This window comes from Loxodonta africana, chromosome 12, assembly GCF_030014295.1.
Source record: "Loxodonta africana isolate mLoxAfr1 chromosome 12, mLoxAfr1.hap2, whole genome shotgun sequence".
Taxonomy (NCBI): domain Eukaryota; kingdom Metazoa; phylum Chordata; class Mammalia; order Proboscidea; family Elephantidae; genus Loxodonta; species Loxodonta africana.
This window is the reverse complement of record NC_087353.1, coordinates 95597101-95620166: the sequence shown is the minus strand read 5'-3', so window position 1 is coordinate 95620166 and position 23066 is coordinate 95597101. Positions and strand designations below refer to the sequence as shown.

Below are 23066 nucleotides of genomic sequence, written 5' to 3'. Positions count from 1 at the left end.
GTATATTTGAATTTATAATCTAATTTTATTTTGTTTCTCCTTGCAGGGTATGTGGGATTTTGACATGAAATGCTCTAAGAAGTATGGAAAATTATGGGGGTGAGTATTCTGGAAACTTCCACTGGATAAACTTGTTGCGATGAGGCACTCAGCTGTGTGGAGGACAATCACAGCCCAGAGCCTCATAGGATAAACTATTTCTTGTAATGCTCTAGGAGAAATGCCATACCTATGATCCCATATGTCTCCAGGTGTCAAAGTCTACAATCTGAATTGTAGACTTTGACACCTGGAGACATATGGGATCATAGGTATGGCATGGATGAGGCCTGGAAAATTGCAGATAATCGGTTTTCTCTAGAGTTTGATGGGCAGAGACTGCTAGCATTATTTTCCTACTATAAAAAAAAAAAAATTTTTTTTAATTTCATAAAAATGCATTATTTCAAACCCTTCTGTTTTTGTAGTTGTGTGTGGTTGAGTCAATTCTGACTCATAGTGACCCCATGTGACAGAGTACAACTGCCTCATAGTGTTTTCCTGGCTATGATCTTTACATGGAACAGATCACCAGGTCTTTCTCTCATGGTGCCGCTGGGTGTATTCGAACTACCAACCTTTCGGTTAGCAGCGGAGTGCAGACTGTTGCTCTGCCAGGGCTCCTTCGAACCCTTCTAGTAGGTGCTAATTCCTAATAGGCTTCATCCTAATAACTTATTTCTGAGGATCAACACTAAATATCTTCGATACTTACTCAAAACCCCTTGCTTCAGAATAGTTTAGGAAATGGATAGTAGGAAGTGCAGTGGTTCTCAACAAGTTTTATATATGATCACAGAGCCATTTGAGGTTCCTCTGTGAAGTCAAAGAATAGGCGACTTTTGGAAAATATTACATTTTGTTCCATCAAATTCAAATGACTTGTAACTGAAAGCAAAATGTCAGGACAGTGTAAGTAAACTTACACTTCATTCCATTTGTTTATTCCCACAAGTGGACATTTTAATGCCAGGAGAGCAGCCCAATTTGGATATATCACATAGAAAGACTCAGCTTTTGTGTAGCACATGTGTCAAAATTGGGATTTCCCTGATAATATCATCAACATGGAGCTGAGGCCCAGTTGGGGTCTGCGTATGAGTATAAATGTCAGTAATAAAAAGAAAAAGATGAATCATACATGCTCCTCTATATTCCTTTATACCTTTTTATACTTCTTCCAAAATTTTTCTAGCATTAATGCTACCAAAGACCTCTCCTTAGTAGGTAAAATAACATTAAAAAACAAAACTGTAAAAGAATAAGAGAATTCTTGAAAATAGGGCAAAAAATCATAATTCTATTATTACTTTTTGAACATTCTACATCTTTTTCTATGTGTACATGTATTTTTACATGTTCATAATCAGCATGTCTACAATTTTTGTCTAATAATACCATATGCATTGTTCACATTTTGACATGTCTTCAAAATTGTGATTTTAAACGACTGAGTGGATGGACTGTGCTTAATTACGTTTTGCTCTTAGATAATTTCTTGCCTTCAATTTTTCACTAACCTGGTGGTGCAGTGTTTAGAGTTATGGCTGCTAACAAAAAGGTGAGCAGTTTGAATCCACCAGTCTTGCCTTGGAAACCCAATGGGGCAGTTCTGCTCTGTTCTGTAGGATAGCTGTGAGTTAGAATCAACTTGATGGCAATGAGTTTGATGTCTTTCCAAAAACTAAATATTTAAACATATAAAAAAATTACAAAGAATGACATAAGACATAGCCATGTGTCCACCACCTCACTTTAACACTTGTTCTAATGTTCTTTCTAACCATGATCTCTTTTAAGAGCTATTTTGTCTTTAAATGTCCCTTCATTGCCTGAGAGCTTCGGTGGTTCTTTGGTCAGAAGCTTGCTGTGTATCGTATCTTAACTTGAACTAGAGGAAAATGTTTCTGTGTATTGGGCAACTAGGAGTCTGCGTTTTGTCTAATGAGGATGAACATATGGCTCCTAGGGAATAGCTCCAGCTGCATAACTTGAGTTTGATGAGATTAATCAGCTCTGTTGCCTGGCCTAGGTTTTATGATGGTCCACAGCCTGGATAGCCATCACAGATCCAGACATGATCGAGATAATACTGGTGAAAGAACGTTATTCTACGTTCACAAACCGGAGGGTAAGTATCAGTTTTTTCATTGAAAGTTTTATTCGTTTGTTTACATTCTAAATTTGAAATAATTATAGATTCACAGGAGGTTTGAAAAACAAACCAAAAACCCCAAGCATGTACAGGAATGTCTCCTGTGTCATTCATCCAGTTTCTCCCAATGTTAGCATCTTGTCTAGCTACTGTATGGTATCAAACCAGTAAATTGACATTGGTATATTCACAGCTTATTTGAATTTCATCTCTTTTATGTGCACTCACTTGCATGTGCCTTTGTGCGCGTGCAGCTCTATTTCAATTTTATCACACGTGTAGATTTGTGTAACCACCAGCACAATCGAGATATAGAACTGCTCCCTCACCATGAGGCTCCCTGTTGCTAGTCTTTTACAGTCATATTCTGTAGCTTGTCTTTTCTTCTTAACAGGGTCTTTAGCTGAGCCAACTTAAAAAAAAAAATTTTATGAGGCCAATTTATTAATTTTTCCTTTTTTGTATTTTGCTTTTGATATCAAGTCTGAAAACTCTTCACTTAACACTAGGTCCTGAAGATCTTCCTCTTCTCATTCTCCTTTCTCTCCTCTTCCTCATTCTTCCCCTTCTGCTTCCTCTTCCTATTCTTCTTCATCTTAGTCTTCCTCTCCTTTTTCATCATCTCCACCTTTTTTTTTTTTTAAGTTTTATTGTTTACATTTATGTTTAAGTCTTTGTTTCATTTCAAGTTAATTTTTGTATAAGGTGTGAGGTTTACGTTGAGGTTTGTTTTTTTTGTCTCTGGATGTCGAATTGCTTCAGTTTCATTTGCTGGAAAGGCTATCTTTCCTCCATGGAAATGTTTTTGCACCATTCTCATAAATCAGTTGGTCATATTTGTGTGGGTCTATTTCTCATTCTCTGTTCTGTTCCATTGAGCTATGAGTCTATTCCTCCACCAATACTACACAGTCAATTCCTGTAGCTATATAGTAAATCTTAACATCTTGTAGAGTTATTCTTCCCACTTTTTAATCCTTTTTCAAAATGTTTTAGCTATTCTAGGTTCTTTGCTTTCTGTATGAAATTATAATAAGCTTGTCTATATCTAAAAAGACCTTGCTTGGATTTTGATAAGAAGTAATTAAAGCTAGAGATCAATTTGGGGAAAGTCACCATCTTTATTATGTTGAGTCTTCCACAGTATATCTCTCTAGTAGTTTAGGTTTTCTTTGATTTCCTTTCATCATCATTTTGTAATTTTTGGTATACATATCCTATACATGTTTTCTTAGATTTATAATCAATAAGTTGCTGTCGAGTTGACTCTAACTCATGGGAACCCCATGTGTGTCACAGGAGACTTCGGATCCATAATGGGTGATTTTTTCAAATGCAGATCACCAGGCCACTCTTTTGAAGTGCCTCTGGGTGTACTTGAACCTCCAGCCTTTTAGTTAGCAACCAAGCATTTTAGATTTATACCAAGCATTTCATTTTCTTTGGAGTGATTGTTAATGGTAATGTTTTCTTAATTTCAATTTCCACATGTTCATTGTTAGTATATAAGAATGTGTTTGATTTTCATGTGTTTTTCTTGTATCCGGCAACTTTGTTGAACTCACTTATTAGTTTTGGGAGTTGTTTTTAGCTTTTTGGTTTTTGCATATTCTTCAGATTGTTTATGTCAACAATATGTCATCTGAAAACAGAGACAATTGTATTTCTTCCTTTCCAAACTGTCATTTGTTTCTTTTCTTGTCTGAATGCACTAGCTAGGACTTCTAGTATGATGTTGAATAAGAGTGATGAGAGTGGACATTTCTTCACTGTTCCTGATCTTTGGGAGGAAGATTTCAGTCTTTCACCATGAGTATGATGCTAGCTGTAGTTTTTTTGTAGATGCTCTTTATCAAGTTGAGGAAGTTTTCTTGGCATCCTAGTTGCTCAGAATTTTTATCATGACTGAGTATTGTAGGTACCCATTTAAAAACAAGATACGATTTTGGAATATGGAAAAGTTTTGAAATAGGTTTTCTTAATAGGCCAGTCTGAAGCTGGGAAATAGAATTACCTCCTTCCTTTCCTTTCCATTCATGGGGGAACAAGTAAGGGGTAATTTCATTTTTTTTCCCCAGAATATTTGTTATCCTGGAAGTGCTATGTGAAAGAAACCAGTCACAAAAGACCACTTATTGTATGATTTTACTTAGCAAATATTCCTAGTTTTTAAAGTATTAACTACTATTTAGAAAAAAAAAACTATCATTAACAAGACATCTCCTTTTCAAGTTGCTCATGCTATAGATACATGTAAAGACAGAATTGGTCTGAGCCAAGGTCTTCTGGCTATGCCAGCAATCTCTTTCTATTCTTCACTGGATTGGAAGATGTGTGAGGTTTTTTTCCTTTCTGTTCCCAGGGAAGAGAATTTGCCTGTATGGCGTACATTTGCATTTAAAAGGGAAGTGGCAAATAAAGGCTGGAAATCACACCAGGTGGCTGGGTGTCCATGCTCACAGGGAGCATTTGGGAGAAATATTGATTGAACATCTAGCTTACATCTGCTACCTAGTGGAGCGTCTTCAAGCATTTATTAATTGATGCCTGTTCAACAAATTATCTACAACTGTGGAGATCTCTGGAACTTACGTAGGGAAAATGTCTTTTGCTTTGAATTACAGCTTTTGGGTCCAATGGATTTATGAAATCTGCCATTACCATGGCTGAGGATGCAGAGTGGAAGAGAATACAAACGTTGGTGTCTCCAGCCTTCACCAGTGGAAAACTCAAGGAGGTTAGAAAAAAAGAGAATTGCTAATTAGAAACTCGAGGAACCAATCTGCGAACAGGTAGAAAGTGAGGTTCCTTTAGGAGGAGCAGTCAGCTGAGTTTGTACTTCCTAAAAATGGTCTTTTATTTTATGTCCTAGGAGAGACATCATAAGATTTATGATAAAACGTCACTTATTGCTCCTTGCTTGGGAAAGCCAGGTCTTTCTAGGTCTTGAGTCTCCATATTTATCAATGGGTGGTGTGTTTCATGTTTAGATGTTCCCAATCATTGGCCAGTATGGAGACGTGTTGGTGAAGCATCTGAGAGAGGAAGCACAGAAAGGCAAGCCTGTTGCGTTGAAAAGGTAAGTAGGAGTGTGGTTCCTGGGATTCTGAGCTCTGTCACTAGGCCCTCCAGCTGCCTGCCACTGATTTGAAATTCCCAAAGTTGAGTTACGCTAGTGATCAAACAAACACAGGTGTGTGGTGTTAAAATTCCAATGGGGTGCCCAAGAAAGGTGGCCCACACTAAATTATAGGGGAGCCAGGAGGGAAAGGTCTTTTGTGTACATGGGCCTGGATTCATTTATCTGCTTGTCAACTTATATTTTCTAGAATATGGAAAAAAAAAAATTTAGAAAGAAGAAACATGATTGATAGTACTGAAGTGTTGAGTGTAAGGTATTTGGAATGGCGCATGTGGAAAGGCATTTTGATCTTATTGGGTGGCATTGGTTGAAGCAAGAAAGTCCATGTGTAGAACTTGGAACAACTTAAACCTATTTGTGGCTTGGCTGAGGATACCAGCAAAATGCTATATATTATCCTGCTCTGGGCATAGACGTTATAGGGAGGTAAGACTTAGATCAGATGTCACCTTTCTGGACTCTTCTAGGAAGAATTCATTATTCTGTCCTTTGTACTGCTCCAGCACTGCTCTTACACACCTGCCATCTTCCGCACTCAACATTCACTGCGTAGTTTGTCTCATTTGTAGGTGCGTCCCTCTTACTGAGCTCCTAGAGCTCAGAGGTGCGTCAAATGCACATTCGTGTCCACATCATCCCAAGTACAGGGACAGCTTCATCGCTGTCACCTGATAAATGCCTCATGAGTGAGTGTGATGGACACATAGACCCTCAGCTGATCCAGCAGATGATTCTCAAAGTGTGTGGCTCTTTCCCTGCCTTTCCCCAGGCCTATGAATTTACACGCACTTCTTGCTGAATGGGTTGCACAGGGATAGTGAAGAGATGCTGATTTTAAATTCCCTTGTCATTCTTTCTCTACTTAGCACCTTTGGGGCCTATAGCATGGATGTGATCACTAGCACATCATTTGGAGTGAACATCGATTCCCTCAACAGCCCACAAGATCCTTTTGTAGAAAAAGTCAGGAAGCTCATAAAAATTGATTTCTTGGACCCATTGCTTTTCTTAATAAGTATGTGGGCTACTAGTTTTTCTGTTTAATAACACCTTAATTGAGATATAATTTACATACCATAAATGCATGCATTTAAAGTGTACAGTTCAGTGGTTTTTCAGTATTTTCAAATATGTGCAACCGTCACCATAGTCATATTTAGAATGTTTCATGAACTCAAGAAGAAATCTCATACCCTTTAGCTTTCACTGTCGTATGTCCCAATCCCCCTCATCCCACGTTCCTAAGCAACCATTAAGGTACTGTCTGTCTCTAGATTTCCCTAATTCGGTCATTTTATAGAAATGGAATCATATACTATGTGGTCTTTTGTGATGGGTTTCTTTCACTTAGCATAATGTTTACAAGTTTCATCCATGTTGTAGCATGTATCGATACTTCATTCCCTTTTATGGCCAAATAATTTTCCATCATATGGACATACTGCATCTTGTTAACCAGTTCTTCAGTTGATGGACATTTTGCATGTTTTTCTGCCTTTGACTGCTAGGAATATTGCTGCTATAAATATTCATGTACAATTCTTTGTATAGATACATGTTTTGAATTCTTTTGGGTATATACCCATGAGTGGAATTGATGGGTCATACAGTAATTCTATGTTGAGCTTATTGGGGAACTGCCAAATTATTTTCCACAGAGGTTGCCCCATTTTATACTACCATCAGCAGAGTACACAAGATTCCAACTTCCCCACATCCTCCCCAACACTTGTTATTTATTTATATATTATATTTTTTATTGTAACTACTCCAGTGGGTATGCACTGGTACCTCATGTGATTTTAATTTGCGTGTTCCTAATGACAAATTATGTTGAACATTTTTTTGTGTTTATTGGCCATTTGTATATCTTTAGGGAAAAGTCTGTTCATATCCTTTGACCACTTTCTAATTGGGTTGTCTGTCTTTTTGTTTTGTTGAAGGAAGTTTTTAATATATTCTAGATAGAAATTCTTATCAGAGATATGATTTGCAAATTTTTTCTGCCATTGGTAGATTATCATTTCATTTTCTGGTAGGTTCCTTTGAAGCACAAAAGTATTTAATTTTGATGAAGTCTAGTTTATTTATTTTTTTCTTTTGTTGCTTGTGTTTTTGGTGTCATATCTGATTCCATTGCCAAATCAGAGGTAATAAAAATTCATCTGTATTTTCTTCTAAGAGTTTGAACTCTTACATTTAGGTCTTTGATCCGTTTTGTGTTTATTTTTGTTAGGTAAGGGTCTAATTTCATTCTTTTGCACGTGGTTATCCAGTTGTCCCAGCATCATTTGGTGAAGAGACTTTCGTTTCCCTATGGAATCATCCTGGCACCATTGTCAACAGTCAGTTGATCATAGTCAGGTGGGTTTATTTCTGGATTTTTATTATATTCCATTGATCTCAGTGTTTATACTTATGCCTATAGCACATTACCTTGATTATTTTAGCTAAGTTATCTATAGTAAGTTTGTAGTAAGTTTTGAAATAAGGATGTGTGAATTCTCCAACTTTGTTTCTTTTCAAGATTGTTTTCACAGTTCTGGTCCCTTGCAATTTCGTATGCATTTTAAACCAGCTTGTCAGTTCCTACAAAGAAACCAGCTAAGATTCTGATTTCTTATGCTTTCTTATGCAGGGAATGCTTTGAACCTGTAGATCAACTTGGGGAGCACTGCAATCCTAACAATATTAAGTCTTTTGATCCATGAATGTGGGATGTTTTCCTGGGTTTTTTTTTTAGATCTTTAATTTCTTTTAACAGTGTTTTATAGTTTTTTTTAAGGGTGTAAGTTTTCCTCTTCTTTTAAAAAATGTGTTGTTGTTATTAGGTACCGGTAAGTTGATTCTGACTGTTAGTGACCCTACGTACAACAGAATGAAACACTGCATGGTCTTATGCCATCTTCACCATCCTCACAATCGTTGTTATACTTGAACCCATTTTTGTAGCCACTATGTGGGTCCATCTCGTTGGGGGTCTTCCTTTTTTTGCTCACCATCTATTTTACCAAGCTTGATGTCTTTCTTCAGGGACTGCTTCGTAATGATAACATAAACAAAGTATGTGAGACGAAGTCTCACTGTCCTTGGTTCTAATGAGCATTCTGGCTGTACTTCCAAGGCACATTTGTTTGTTTTTCTGGAAGTCCATGGTATATTCAATATTCTTTGCCAACACCATAATTCAAAGGTGTCAATTCTCTTCAGTCTTCCTTAATCATTGTCCAGCTTTCACACGCATATGGGGCCATTGAAAACACCATGGTTTGAGTCAGGCGCACCTTAGCCCTTGATGTGACATCTTTGCTTTTTAACACTTTAAAGAGATCTTTTGCAGCAGATTTGCCCAATATAATGTGTCATTTGATTTCTTGACTGTTGCTTCCATGGGTGTTGATTGTGAATCCAAGTAAAATGAATCCTTTATAACTTCAGTATTTTCTCCGCTTATTATGATGTTGCTTATTGGTACAGTTATAAGAATTTTTTTTTTTGTGTGTGTGTGTGTTGAGATGTAATCCATATTGAAGGCTGTAGTCTTTGACTTTCATCACTAAGTGCTTCAAGTCCTCTTCACTTTCAGCAAGCAAGGTTGTGTCACCTGCTTATTGCAGGTTGCTAATTAGTCTTCATCCAATCCTGATACTGTGTTCTTTTTCATATAGTCCAGCATAGAGATTGAATACGTATGGTGAAAGGATGCAATCCTGATATACACTTTTCTTGACTTTAAACCATGCAGTATCCCCTGCATGGTTTAAACGACTGTCTCTTGGTCTATGTACGGTTCCTCATGGGCACAATTAAGTGTTCTGGAATTCCCATTCTTCACAATGTTATCCGTAATATGTTATGATTCACATATCGAATAGTAGTCAATAAAGCATAGACAAACCTCTTTTTGGTATTCTCTGCTTTCAACCAAGGTCCATCTGATGTCCCTTGTTCTATGTCCTCTTCCGAATCCAGCTTGAATTTCTGACAGTTCTCTGTAGATGTACTGCTGCAACCTCTCTTGAATGATATTCAGCAAAATTTTACTTGTGTGTAATATTAATGATATCGTTTGATAATTTCCACATTTGGTTGGATCACTTTTCTTTGGAATGGGTACAAATAAGGATCTCTTCCAGTCGGTTGGCCAGGTAGCTGTCTTCCAAATTTCTTGGCATAGACAAGTGAGTATTTCAAGTGCTGCATCTGTTTGTTGAAACATCTTGATTGGTATTCCAATTCCTGGAGCCTTGTTTTTCACCAGTGCCTTCAGTGTAACTTGGACCTCTTCCTTCAGCACCATCTGTTCGTGATCATATGCTACCTCCAGAAATGGCCGAATTTCTTTTTGGTATAGTAACCCAGTATATTTCTTCCATCTTCTTTTGATGCTTCCTGTGTCTTTTAATATTTTCCCCATAGAATCCTTCAATATTACAACTCTAAGGGCTGAAATTTTCTTCAGTTCTTTCACCTTGAGAAATGCTGAGTGTGTTCTTCCCTTTTGGTTTTCTAATTCCAGGTCTTTGCAATTTCATTATAATACCTTACTTCGTCTTCTCGAGCTGCCCTTTGATTACATTTTTTTTTGACAAGTAATCCTAAGTATTCTGTTGTCTTCGATGCTATTGAAAGTGGAAAGTCTCCTAATTTCATTTTCATATTGTTCATTGCAGTGTCTCATAGTACAATTGATTTTTGTAGACTGATCTTGTATTTTACATCCTTGCAGAATATTTACTAGTTCTATCGATTTTTTGGAAACCCGGGTGACATAGTGGTTAAGTGTTACGGCTGCTAACTGAAAGGTAGGGAGTTCAAATCTGCCAGGCACTCCTTGGAAACTCTGTGGGGCAGTTCTACTCTGTCCTATAGGGTTACTATGAGTCAGAATCCACTCGACAGCAATGGGTCTTTTTTAATTAATTTTTTAGTGGATTCTTTAGGTTTGTATATACAAAATCATGTCAGTTGAGAATAGAGATAGTTTTATTTCTTCCTTTCCAATCTGATTATGTTTTATTTATTTTTCTTGTCTAATTTCTCTGGCTAGAAACTACAGTGCAATGTTGAATTGAAGTGGTAGGAGTCTATATTTTTCTTTTCTTACAATATGCTTTTCTGATTTTGATATCAGGATAATTCTGGCCTCATAGAATGAGTTAGGAAGTGTTCCCTCCTGTTCTACTTCTTGGAAGAGTTTGTAAAGAATTGGTATTTATTCTTATTTAAATTCACCAAGGAAGCTATCTGGTCTTGGGTTTCTCTTCAAAAATATGTATATATTTTTTATTGCTAATTCAATCTTTTTACTTTTTGTAAACCTATTTATATTGTCTATTTATTATTTGTTCAGTTTTTGTCATTCTGTGAATTTGTTCATTTTAGCTACGTTATCTGATTTAGTGGCCTTGAAATAGTTCATAGTATACCTTTATAGTTCTTTTAATTTTTGTAACGTTGGTAGTAATTGCTCCTCTTTTATATTTGATGCTAATAATTTGAGTCTTCTTTTTTCTTGGTCAGTTTGCTTAAGGTTTCCCAAATTTGATGATCTTTTTAAAGAACCAAGCTTTAGTTCCATTGATTTTCTCTATTGTTTTCTATTCTTTATTTCATTAATTTTTTTCTGTAATTTTTATTATGTCTTTTCTTCTACTTTTTAAATGTGTATTTTGCCCTTCTTCCAGTGTCTTGTGGTGGAATTTTAGGTTATAGATTTGAGATCTTTCTTATTTTTCATATGGATATTCACAGCTATTGTTTTCCGTCTGAGCGCTGCTTTAGGTACATCCCAGTACTTTTGATCTGTTGCATCTTCATTTTCAATTAATCTCAAAGTAATTTCTAATTTCCCTTTTCATTTCTTCCATGACTGATTATTTAGGAAAATGTTGCTTAATTCTACATTATTTGTGAGTTTTCTAATTTTCTCTCTTTTGCTGATTTCTCATTTCATTTCATACTTTGTACTTTTTTTTTTTACTATTGCTTCTAGAAAAGTGCGATTAAAGAAGCAGACTATGGTCTGGTTTACTCCAAGAGACTCTAGTCCAATTCATAAAGGACAGAGAGCCCAGGATTGTTAATTATGTGCCTTTGGTCGGTGCAAGGATGAGGAAGGTGCCACTTTTTTCAGCAACTGGCCTGGAAAACCACTTAAGTGTCATGGAGAGAACGGCTCCTGGCTGAGAACCCTGGTCTCTTTTATTCTTCCGATTGGTAGAGGAAGTTATAATTGTTCCAGAAAAATGTGCAGTTTCACTACTATTTCTTTTTTCTTTTCTTTTTCTACAGCACTCTTTCCATTCCCTACTCCAATTTGTGAAGCATTATTTCTCTGTTTCCAAGAGATATTACTGATTTTATCACAAAATCTATACAAATAATGAAAGAATGCCACCTTAAAGATAATCAAGAGGTACTATCTGGTGGTGGTTACATAAAAGTGTTCATGCTCACTTTTTGATGATTTATACATATGATTTGTGTACTTTCCTGCATTAAAAAAAGGTATGTAGAGAACTGCAGGGTTTAGAGCAAGAGAGTTTGTACATTTTGGTGTGAATGAAGAATGAGGAGACTGAGGAAGGAGATAAGTAATGGGTCACAGATACGGGGTTTAAAACTTAATAATGGTCATAATAATGTTACTGCATAAATATTGTCGAGGTAAAAAATGTACCGTTTCCCTTCTCTTCAATATATCGTCAAATGATAAAAATTACTGTTGAAATATTGATTTACTGGTATTATAATTTTTCTACATCTTGGCTGATAACAATCATTTCAATTTCAAGCCTTATGTTTTACATTCTCCAATTTAAGACACCTCAGATTAGCCAGCAAATATCACCCATGTTAATTTCAGCCCCCTCATAGTCTGAAGAGGGTAGGGGTCTTCTCTAGGCATTAAAGCTGAAAGATGTCTGACTTAGCTTTGCCTTCATGAGGCCTGGAGACCAGAACATGAATGCCAGAAGGTAAAGGAAGCAGGTCTGTGTACCCCAGCGTGTCATTGATGATTGTATGGAGTTTTGGGAGGGTGGAGTATTGGAAGATGCTCACAGAAAGCAGTGTATGAGCTCTGGAAATGTCAACGTTAATCTGTGTGGTCATTGATTAAGAAGAAGTAATACAAGGCTAAGCGAGGGCGTGGCATTATAGCCGAAGAACAAAAAACTGAAGTCAGGGTTTTTTTTTTTGAGCAAGAAGATATGGCAGGAGAAGGAGCAGGCAACTCTTTGGTCAGGAAGTTGTGTGCAAAAGCCAAGGAAGCTAAGAATCAAGGAGGGCGAGGTCCCAAAAGAAGTGATATATGGTAGCTAGATTTCTTTCAGGGAAACATCTTGCTCTCCAAGATTTGCACATGGATGTTTCTGTACACTGGTGACTCAGGCAACACCAGTCTGACTTATGGACTTTAAAGAGCCATATTCTCAGGAAAGAGGCCAAGCACTGCACTTAGGTTCAGTGAAATTTCTCTTTCTACTTCCAGTACTGAGTGGATTTTCTTCAGCTGGTGATTGATTCCCAGAATACCAAAGAAACTGGGTCCCATAAAGGTAACCAAGAGAGTGACTTGAAGGGCTAGTGCTGGGGTGGCTCATAGGAAGGGAGTTCTGAAAATATTCCAGAGTTTTTCCAGGCATATGAGAATTTCTGCCCAAATAATGAGACACATTCAGAAATTATAAATGACAGCCAGAGGTGTTACCCCAAAGTAGGCAGACATAACTTTGTTTGAAGATTGAAAGGCAACCATAAACTAAGGATTTCATGCACAGAGGTCAGCCAGTGTTTTGTGGATCACCCACATCAGAGCCCAAGTGGCTTGTTTCAAATGTAGATTTCCAGGCTTCTCCCAAAACCCTTAGTCAGAACTCATATCGGAAAATTTACTTTAGGTCATCACATCAGGAAGTACATTGTCCCAATATTGGTGATGCCAACTTGAAAGTCTTGGTTAAGGTTGTATTCAATAGCTTAATCTACTGCAAAGTTTTATTTGTCATTAATAATTATTTTGTCAGGGAAACCTTTGAGACTATGTAATTATCTTGTTTTTCTTCAAACTTCCATGGACCTGTTTTATTATTCATTGATTATAGAGTGAAGCAATTATTTGTAACATGGTTGTAAAATGGTGGTTTTCTATTTCTACCCTTCCTTCCACATTTATGAGTTGGTATTCCACTGTAAGGGAGAACTTTACATTCTCCCTCATTTATTTATTTACATCTGTAGGAGCTCATAAAGTATTACCTTACTATCACACTATGATGATTCATTTTGATGCTCAAACTGTCTCAGGTTTCTTCTGTGGCGCTCTTTCAAAGTTGCTGTTGTGTCCTTTTCAAATGACTATCATTTTTCTGAGTGATTTCTTGCTTTCTGGCATGAGATATTCCAGGTTTCTCTTCTATTTCACCTGATCAACCTTGAAATCAGTCATTTCTCAAAGGACAGTAGTGTTTCTTAGTAGGAAATGGTATTTAGAAACCAAAATCTAGGGATTAAATGTGCTCACTGCTACTGAAGTTTCCTTGTCCTTAGATCCTGTCATGGACAAAATTCAGAAAATAAAATATATTGACAGAGAACTGAGAAACATAAATATATATCCATCCCAGTGATTTAAACTGGCTCTCTCTCTTTAAAAAAAAAAACAAAACAAACTAATTTATAGTCTGTTTTCAAGACATGAATACGTTCATCATCATCAGTTTTAAGGTACCAACAAAATTCCTGAATATTTAACAAATGGGTCTAGAGAACAGGAATGAACTGAATCAAGCACATCACTGTAAATAAACCTATATCTCTGTATATATTTGCATTTGTCTATCTATCTATCATCATCTCTATCTCTCTTTTTCTATTTTTATCTAACTACGTGGTTCAGTAGAACTTTTGGTGATGAAGAATATATTCTCTATCTGCACTGTTGAATACAGTGACCATGAGGTAAGTGTGTCTTTTGAATACTTGGGAAATCAGCTGATGATTGATTCCCAGAATACCAAAGAAACTAGGCCCCATAAAGGTAATGTGGCTAGTGCCAGTGAACAGCTGAATTTTAACTGTATTTAATTTTAATTAATTAAAATGTAAGTTCAAATAGCCACATGTAGCTAGTGCTTACTGTCTTGTATAACATTGCTTTAAGCCTTGAGTTTGTACTCTAATTCTAATTCAATACTGTGGGGTTCATTCTAACTGGGGGAAAGAATTTGAGAGTTATATTTGCTGTGACAGCATCACAGAACCCATAGTTGGGAAGTCAGAACTCTGAAGACCTCACTTACACACATTTCATATTGTTTTTGAGTATAAATTATATGTTGGGGGCAGGCATCATGTATATTTCAGTGTTCCAGGTATCTGAAGGTTTTAATCTAGCTCTGATGAACAGACTAGAGCTTGACCGTGCTTAGCTTCTCTCAGGATAAACACCAAGAGGGAGGCCAACTTATAATACCAGGGCTGTTTGTTTGGCATAAATAGAGCAAATAGAGGGGGCACATCCTGAGGAAGATGCCATTTGGGCCATGACTGAATAAGCATTGCTAATTTTACTCATTGAACCCTATATTTCCATAGTTCGTAGTGGGCAATGCCTGTTTGTTGACACTTTCATCCTTGTGCTATTTTTATTGCCATTGATTAGATTAGGGTTGCACTAAGCAAGAGGCAAGGTGGGTAAATCTTACCTTTTTTGGCTTACTACATGGTAAGGATCAAGATGAATTCAGTCTTCAAAATGTGGGGATAGATTCAGTCCCCACCTTTCCACTCTCCATCGTTGTCGCCAACCTCTCTCTCCAACCCTGTAGCTCAGATGTGGGCCAGATCTCACACATTAGAAGGACGTCTTTCAGACCAGCTTCCCATGGAGAATTTCTCTGACCTTAGCTACCCAGAGGCAGGTTAGAGTTCACAAATTAGAAAGAGACGCCACAGTGGGCTTGATAATTTGTTGGAATGACTCAGCGAATCTCACAGAGAGTATACCATACTTATGACTAAAGTTATAGTACAATCGAGAAGGATATAAACAAACAAATGCTTAGGGTAAAGTCTGGCAGGGGTCACAGTGTGGAGCTTCCATGTCCCAAAGAGGACCATCCTTGATTACCAACCAGCCTCCATTTTCAAGGCTCTTATTGGTCTCCCCATGTGGCCTTGATAGCTTCCATCATGCCTCCTGAGGCTAGTCAATATCCAGCCCCCAGGGTGGTCCCTCTTGGTACGATCATCCTCCAGCTCCCAGGAACGAAGACCAAAGGTGACTCATCACCTCGCAAAGGTCAATCCCCACCCTTCTAGCTTTTGGTCAAACTCTGTAGTTCCTGTGCGTGTTTGTGATCATCCATTTTGAAGACTTGTACCTCAGGTCTTCTGTTACCTGATGGCTCTCAATGGTATAATCCATGATTCTCAAACTAGGCTGTGCACACAAATTACCTGGGAATTATGTTAAAATGCAGGTTTGGACTCGGTCGTTGTTTGGTGGGGTGAGATTGTGCGTTACTAAAAAGCTCCACGTGATGCTGGTTCTGCTGGTGCACAGACCACAGTTTGACCAAAGAGTTTATCTGTAGCCCAATACTGTACCTTTAAGTTTCCAAAAATGTGTTTAGATGAAAATCTCTTTTAATTTTCCCTACAATGAAGATATAGTATAACAAACTCTATTAAAAAATTTATGCTTTACTTTAGGTAGAATAATTAAAATTTTTCTTGGAGAGAATGCTCCCAGTATTTTACTGGCAACTGAAGTACTTCTAGGATTCTCCAAGGGTCATACTTATAACCCTTTGTACATTACATGGAAGTGTTATCTCTTGAAATTACCCAGCTGTGTTGGTGGTGAACAGAAGGTCAAGAGTAGTATAAACCCTGGGAAGACCAGATTAAAATGGTTTTTTATTTTTCCAGCTCTGTAAGATAGATATCAGAATGCAGACTACTCCCTGTATGACTCTGAATTTCTTTTCCATTTATTCCTCTGGGGATTTGGGAATTTCATTTGGGTTTCTCTTCATCTAAATGGTGATGTTTTTCATGCTGACCAAATTTACCTGAAGTGTATTTCCTCTCCTTTCAGCTCTGACTGATACCGAGCCTGTAGCCCAATCATTTATCTTTATTTTAGCTGGCTATGAGACCACTAGCACTGCTCTTTCCTTCCTTACATATTTATTGGCCACCCACCCTGATATTCAGCAGAAGCTGCAGAAGGAGATTGATGCAGCTTTGCCCAATAAGGTGAGTGGATGATGCATGAAGAGGGAGGGTGAAGGTGTAGCCTTAGCAAGCATGCCTTCCCACCATTTTAAGGCAAGATTTTGCAAAAACCATAAAAGTTGATTATTTCACTACCATCTTGCAGCTGGAACATGAAGACATCGTGGTAATGCTGGATGGGAATAAAGAGCTAAAGTGTTGCATGCTGGCTCTCAAAATTCTTTTGCCCAAAGTTGACATACCTCACCTCAGCTCACAGCTCCTTAGGAAAGCTAATAACCTGGTTTCCTCTAACTGCAAATGGCCTGGAACATGTGGGGGATATTTAATGAGCTGTAAATATTTACCACACAACCCTATGAGATAGTGATTATAATTAAATCCACGTATGTTATGGATTGAATTGTGTCCCCCCAAAAAAATGTGTGTCGGCTTGCTAGGCCGTGATTCCCAGTATTGTATTATTGTCCACCATTTTGTGACCTGATGTGATTTTCTTATGTGTTGTCAATCCTACCTCTTTAATGTTGATGAGGTGGGATTAGTGGCAGTTATGTTAATGAGGCAGGACTCTAGGTTTTGTCTAAATCAGTCTCTTTTGAGATACAAAAGAAAGAAGAGAACAGAGAGACAGGGGGACCTCATACCACCAAGAAACAAGAGCCAGGAGAATAGTGTGTCCTTTGGACCAGGAGTCCCTGCGCTGAGAAGCTTCTCAACTGGGGAAGATTGATGACAAAGACCTTCCCCCACAGCTGACACAGAGAGAAAGCCTTCCTCTGGAGCTGGCACCCTGAATTCAGACTTCGGGCCTCCTAGACTGTGAAAGAATAAATTTCTCTTTGTTAAAGACATCCTCTTGTGGTATTTCTGTTATAGCAGCACTAGATAACTAAGACAATGTATCATATCAGAAACTATGTTGCAGAGCGATAGGATAACTCCCCTGGGTTGTACATCGAGTTGTGAGGAAGCCAGATATGCACCTGTGTGCCTGGCTCCTGAGCCAAAGTGTTAACCTCTGTAATATTGCCTCTGCAATACAGCACCAAGTGATAGCCATATATTGCCTCTACTGTTTGCAGATCTCTGCAAAGTTGGAATTCTTTATGGTGTGAAGAGACCTTGCCCATGGGGCTGGAGTGGCTTGTTTGGCAGTGAGTGAACACAAAGGAATCTCATATCTCACAGTTAAACCTTGAAGCAACAACTAGGAGAGTATCCTAGCAGCAGAGGATGGCCCCAGTGTGGGGCTCTGACTTCCTTTATAACTTTCCCCGGAGCTGAAATTGTGTGGCTTGGCACCATCCAATCATAGTTTTCTTTATTCATACTTGGTATATTAAGGACTAATTTCTCCCCAAATTATTTATATAGTTTCTATACAATACTTAGTTTCTCTCCATGTTCTCTCTATGATTCACTCCCTGTCTCACTCTCTGCCTTAACTATCTATCTATCTAATCTAGCTATCTATCTCCCTACCTACCTGCCTATCATCTATCTATCATATATCTGTGCTGGTATATGTATCATAATAGTAAGCAGTATTTCTGAACAACAAATCTTATGTGAAATTGGAGATTTGGTCATTTAAAATTTCTCTTACCTTGGTATACATACGTGGCCTTTCTTTTAAAAGGGTACTGTAACTTGCACATATAATACCTAAAAGTAATGATCATAGTATGTTAGTTACATTTGTTGACAAGAGAAAGTCCCAGATGGTAATAACAGGAATTTCAGGCCCTGTTTAGAGGATTTTCCCAAGGGTCTCCCATATTCATAACTGCTCCACCTGTCTCAATGGGATATCAAGTAAATTAAAGGATCATGGTAGATGTAAAAATGATTGATAAATGCTAAGGTCCTTTCCAATTATGGAATGCATAAACATCGATATCCTAGGCATTAGTGAGCTGAAATGGACTGGTATTGGCCGTTTTGAATTGGACAATCATATAGTCTACTATGCTGGGAATGACAACTTGAAGAGGAATGGTGTTGCATTCATCGTCAAAAAGAATGTTTCAAGATCTATGCTGAAGTACAACGCTGTCCGTGATAGGGTAATAACCATACGCCTACAAGGAAGACCAGTTAATACGACTATTATTCAAATTTAGGCACCAACCACTAGGGCCAAAGATGAAGAAATAGAAGATTTTTATCAGCTGCTTCAGTCTGAAATTGATGGAACATGCAATCAAGATGCATTGATAATTACTGGTGATTGGAATGCGAAAGTTGGAAACAAAGAAAATTAAAGCCTTGAGTTGCAATAGTGAAGGATTCCATAGGGAAAATATTAAATGACACAGGAAGCACCAAAAGAAGATGGGAGGAATACACAGAGTCATTATACCAAAAAGAATGAGTCGATATTCAACCATTTCAAGAGGTGGCATATGATCAGGAACCGATGGTACCAAAGGAAGAAGTCCAAGCTGCTCTGAAGGCATTGGTGAAAAACAAGGCTCCAGGAATTGATGGAATATCAATTGAGATGTTTCAACAAACAGATGCAGCGCTGGAGGTGCTCACTCATCTATGCCAAGAAATATGGAAGACAGCTTCCTGGCCAACTGACTGGAAGAGATCCATATTTATGTCTGTTCCCAAGAAAGGTGATCCAACCGAATGTGGAAATTATAGAACAATATCATTAATATCACACGCAAGCAAAATTTTGCTGAAGATCATTCAAAAACGGCTGCAGTAGTATATCAACAGGGAACTGCCCGAAATTCAGGCCGGTTTCAGAAGAGGACATGGAACCAGGGATATCATTGCTGATGTCAGATGGATCCTGGCTGAAAGCAGAGAATACCAGAAAGATGTTTACCTGTGTTTTATTGACTATGCAAAGGCATTTGACTGTGTGCATCATAACAAACTATGGATAACACTGCGAAGAATGGGAATTAAAGAACACAATTGTGCTCGTGAGGAACCTTTACATAGATCAGGAGGCAGTTGTTCGGACAGAACAAGGGGATACTGATTGGTTTAAAGTCAGGAAAGGTGTGCGTCAGGGTTGTATTCTTTCACCTTACCTATTTAATCTGTATGCTGAGCAAATAATCCGAGAAGCTGGACTATATGAAGAATGGGGCATCAGGATTGGAGGAAGACTCCTTAACAACCTGCGTTATGCTGGTGACACAACCTTGCCTGCTGAAAGTGAAGAGGACTTGAAGTACTTACTAATGAAGATCAAAGACCACAGCCTTCAGTAGGGTTACACCTCAACATAAAACAAAAATCCTCACAACTGGACCAATGAGCAGCATCATGATAAACAGAGAAAAGATTGAAGTTGTTAAGGATTTCATTTTACTTGGATCCACAATCAACATTCATGGAAGCAGCAGTCAAGAAATCAAAAGACGCATTGCATTGGGCAAATCTGCTGGAAAGGACGTCTTCAAAGTGTTGAAGAGCAAAGATGTCGCCCTGACCGAAGCCATGGTATTTTCAATCACATCATATGCATGTGAAAGCTGGGCAATGAATAAGGAAGACTGAAGAACAGTTGACACCTTCGAATTGTGGTGTTGGTGAAGAATATTGAAATATACCATGGACTGCCAAAAGAATGAACAAATCAGTCTTGGAAGAAGTGCGGCCAGAATGCTCCTTAGAGGCAAGGATGGCGAGACTGCGTCTTACGTACTTTGGACATGTTGTCAGGAGGGATCAGACCCTAGAGAAGGACATCATGCTTGGCAGAGTACAGGGTCAGCGGAAAAGAGGAAGACCCTCAAAGAGGTGGATTGACACAGTGGCTACAACAGTGAGCTCAAGCATAACAACGAATGTAAGGATGGCTCCGGACTGGGCAGTGTTTCGTTCTGTTGTGCGAAGGGTTGCCATGAGTTGGAACCAACTCAACGGCACCTAACAACAACAACAAGGTCCTTTACCAATGTAAGATACTCTTTGGAGATTCTAACACTTCAGTAGTACTTCCTAGTTGGAGTTGAGTCTCAACTTTTTGAACTCTGTTTTTTTTTTCCCAGGCACCTCCCACTTATGATGATGCCATGTTGCAGATGGAGTATCTTGACATGGTGGTGACTGAGGCACTCAGATTATTCCCAGTCGCTGGCAGACTTGAGAGGCTTTGTACGAAAGATGTTGAAATCAATGGAGTGATCATTCCCAAAGGGACAGTGGTGATGGTGCCAATCTTTGTTCTTCATTGAGATCCAGAACACTGGCCAGAGCCTGAGAAGTTCCTTCACAAAAGGTACAGGACCCCTGGGAAAGGGAATCTCATCTAATTCAAGCTGGTTTAAGCACATTCCTTTTTTTTTGAAATTGTGCTTTTAGTGAAAGTTTAGAGTTCACGTTAGTTTCTCGTAGAAAAATTTATACACACATTGTTATGTGACCCTAGTTGCTCTCCCTATAATGTGACAGCACACTCCTCCTTTCTACCCCGGATCTCTTGTGTCCACCCAACCAGCTCCCATCTCCCTTTGCCCTCCCATCTTGCCTTCCGACAGGAGCTGCCCATCTAGGCTCATGTATCTACTTGAGCCTAGAAGCTGACTCCTCAGGAGTATCACTTCAAATCTCATGGCCATTCTAATCTTTGTCTGGAGGGTTGGCCTTAGGAATGGTTTTAGTTTTGGCCTAACAGAGAGTCTGGAGGCCAAGTATTGCGGGATCCCTTCAGTTTCAGTCAGACCATTAAGTTGGGTCTTTTTACTGGAATTTGTGCTCTGTACCCCACTTTTCTCCTGCTCCATCAGGAACTCTCTGTTACATTACCTGTTAGGGCCGTCATTGGTGGTAGCCGGGCATCATCTGGCTCTTCTCGTCTCAGGCTGATGGAGTCTCTGGTTTATATGACCCTTTCTGTCTCTTGGGCTCCTATTTTCCTTATGTCCTTGGTGTTTATCATTCTCCTTTGCTCCATGTGGGTAGGGACCAGTTGACGCACCTTAGATGCCTGCTTGTTAGCTCTCAAGACCTCAGATTCCACTCGCCAAAGTGGGATGCAGAACATTTTCGTAATAAACTTTGTTATGCCATTTGACCTAGATGTCCCCACAAACCATGGCTCCCAGACTCCTGCCCCTGCTACCCTGTCCCTCAAAGTGGTTGTATTCAGGAAACTTCTTAGCTTTTGGTTTAGTCCAGTTGTGCTGACTTTCCCTGTATTGTGTATTGTCCTTCCCTTCACTTAAGATAATCCTTACCTACTATCTAATTCCAATCTGCCAGGCCCTCATTGGAAACTCTATGGGGCAGTTCTACTGTGTCCTGTAGGGTTGCTATGAGTTGGAATCAGCTCTATGGCAGTGGTTTTTGTTTTTTTTAATCTAATTAGTGAATACCCCTTCCCTTCCCTCTCTATCCTTGTAACCATCAAAGAATGTTTTCTGCGTTTAAACCTTTTCTTGAGTTCTTATAATAGTGGTCTCATAAAATATTTGTCATTAATTTCACTCAGCATAGTGCCTTCCAGGTTCACCCATGTTATGTTTTGCAGATTCACCATTGTTCTTTCGTTGTGTAGTATTCCATTGTGTGAATATACCATAATTTGTTTATCTGTTCCTCTCTTGTTTCCATTTTTTGCTATTGTGAACAGTGCTGCAGTGAACATGGGTGTGCATATATCTATTCATGTGATGGCTCTTATTTCTCCAGGATATATTCCAAGGAGTGGGATTGCTGGATTGTATGGTAGTTCTATTTCCAGCTTTTTAAGGAAGTGCCAGATCGACTTCCAAAGTGGCTGTACTATTTTACATTTTACATTCCCACCAGCAGTTCCAGTCTCTCCACAGCCTCTCCAACATTTATTATTTTGTGTTTTGGGATTAATGCCAGCCTTGTTGGGGCGAGATAGTATCTCACTGTAGTTTTGATTTGCATTTTTCTAATGGGTAATGATCGTGAACATTTCCTCATGCATCTGTTAGCTGCCTGAATGTCTTCTTTGGTGAAGTACGTGTTCATATTCTTTGCCCTTTTTTAAATTGGGTTGTCTTTTTGTTGTTGAGGTTTTGCAAAATCTTGTAGATTTTAGAGATTAGACCCTGATCTGATTTGTCATAGCCAAAATTTTTTTTTTCCAGTCTGTAGGTTGTCTGTTTACTCTTTTGGTGAAATATTTTGATGAGCATAAGTGTTTGATTTTTAGGAGCTCCCAGTTATCTAGTTTCTCTTCTGGTTTGTGCATTGTTATTAACGTTTTGTATTCTGTTTGTGCCATGTATTAAGGCTCCTAGAGTTGTCCCTGCTTTTTGTTCCATGATATTTATTGTTTTAGACTTTATATTTCGGTCTTTGATCCATTTCGAGTTAGTTTTTGTGCATGGTGTGAGGTATGGGTCTTGTTCCATTTTTTTGCAGATGGGTATCCAATTATGCCAGCACCATTTGTTAAAGAGACTGTCTTTTCCCCATTTAATGGACTTTGGGCTTTTGTCAAATATCAGCTGCTCATAGGTGGATGAATTTAAG

General features: G+C 38.4%; 1 pseudogene; it reads left to right on the top strand.

The window, feature by feature from the left end:
* LOC100659365 (cytochrome P450 3A8-like) overlaps positions 1-23066 on the top strand; it is a 36494-nt pseudogene that overhangs the window by 3586 nt on the left and 9842 nt on the right.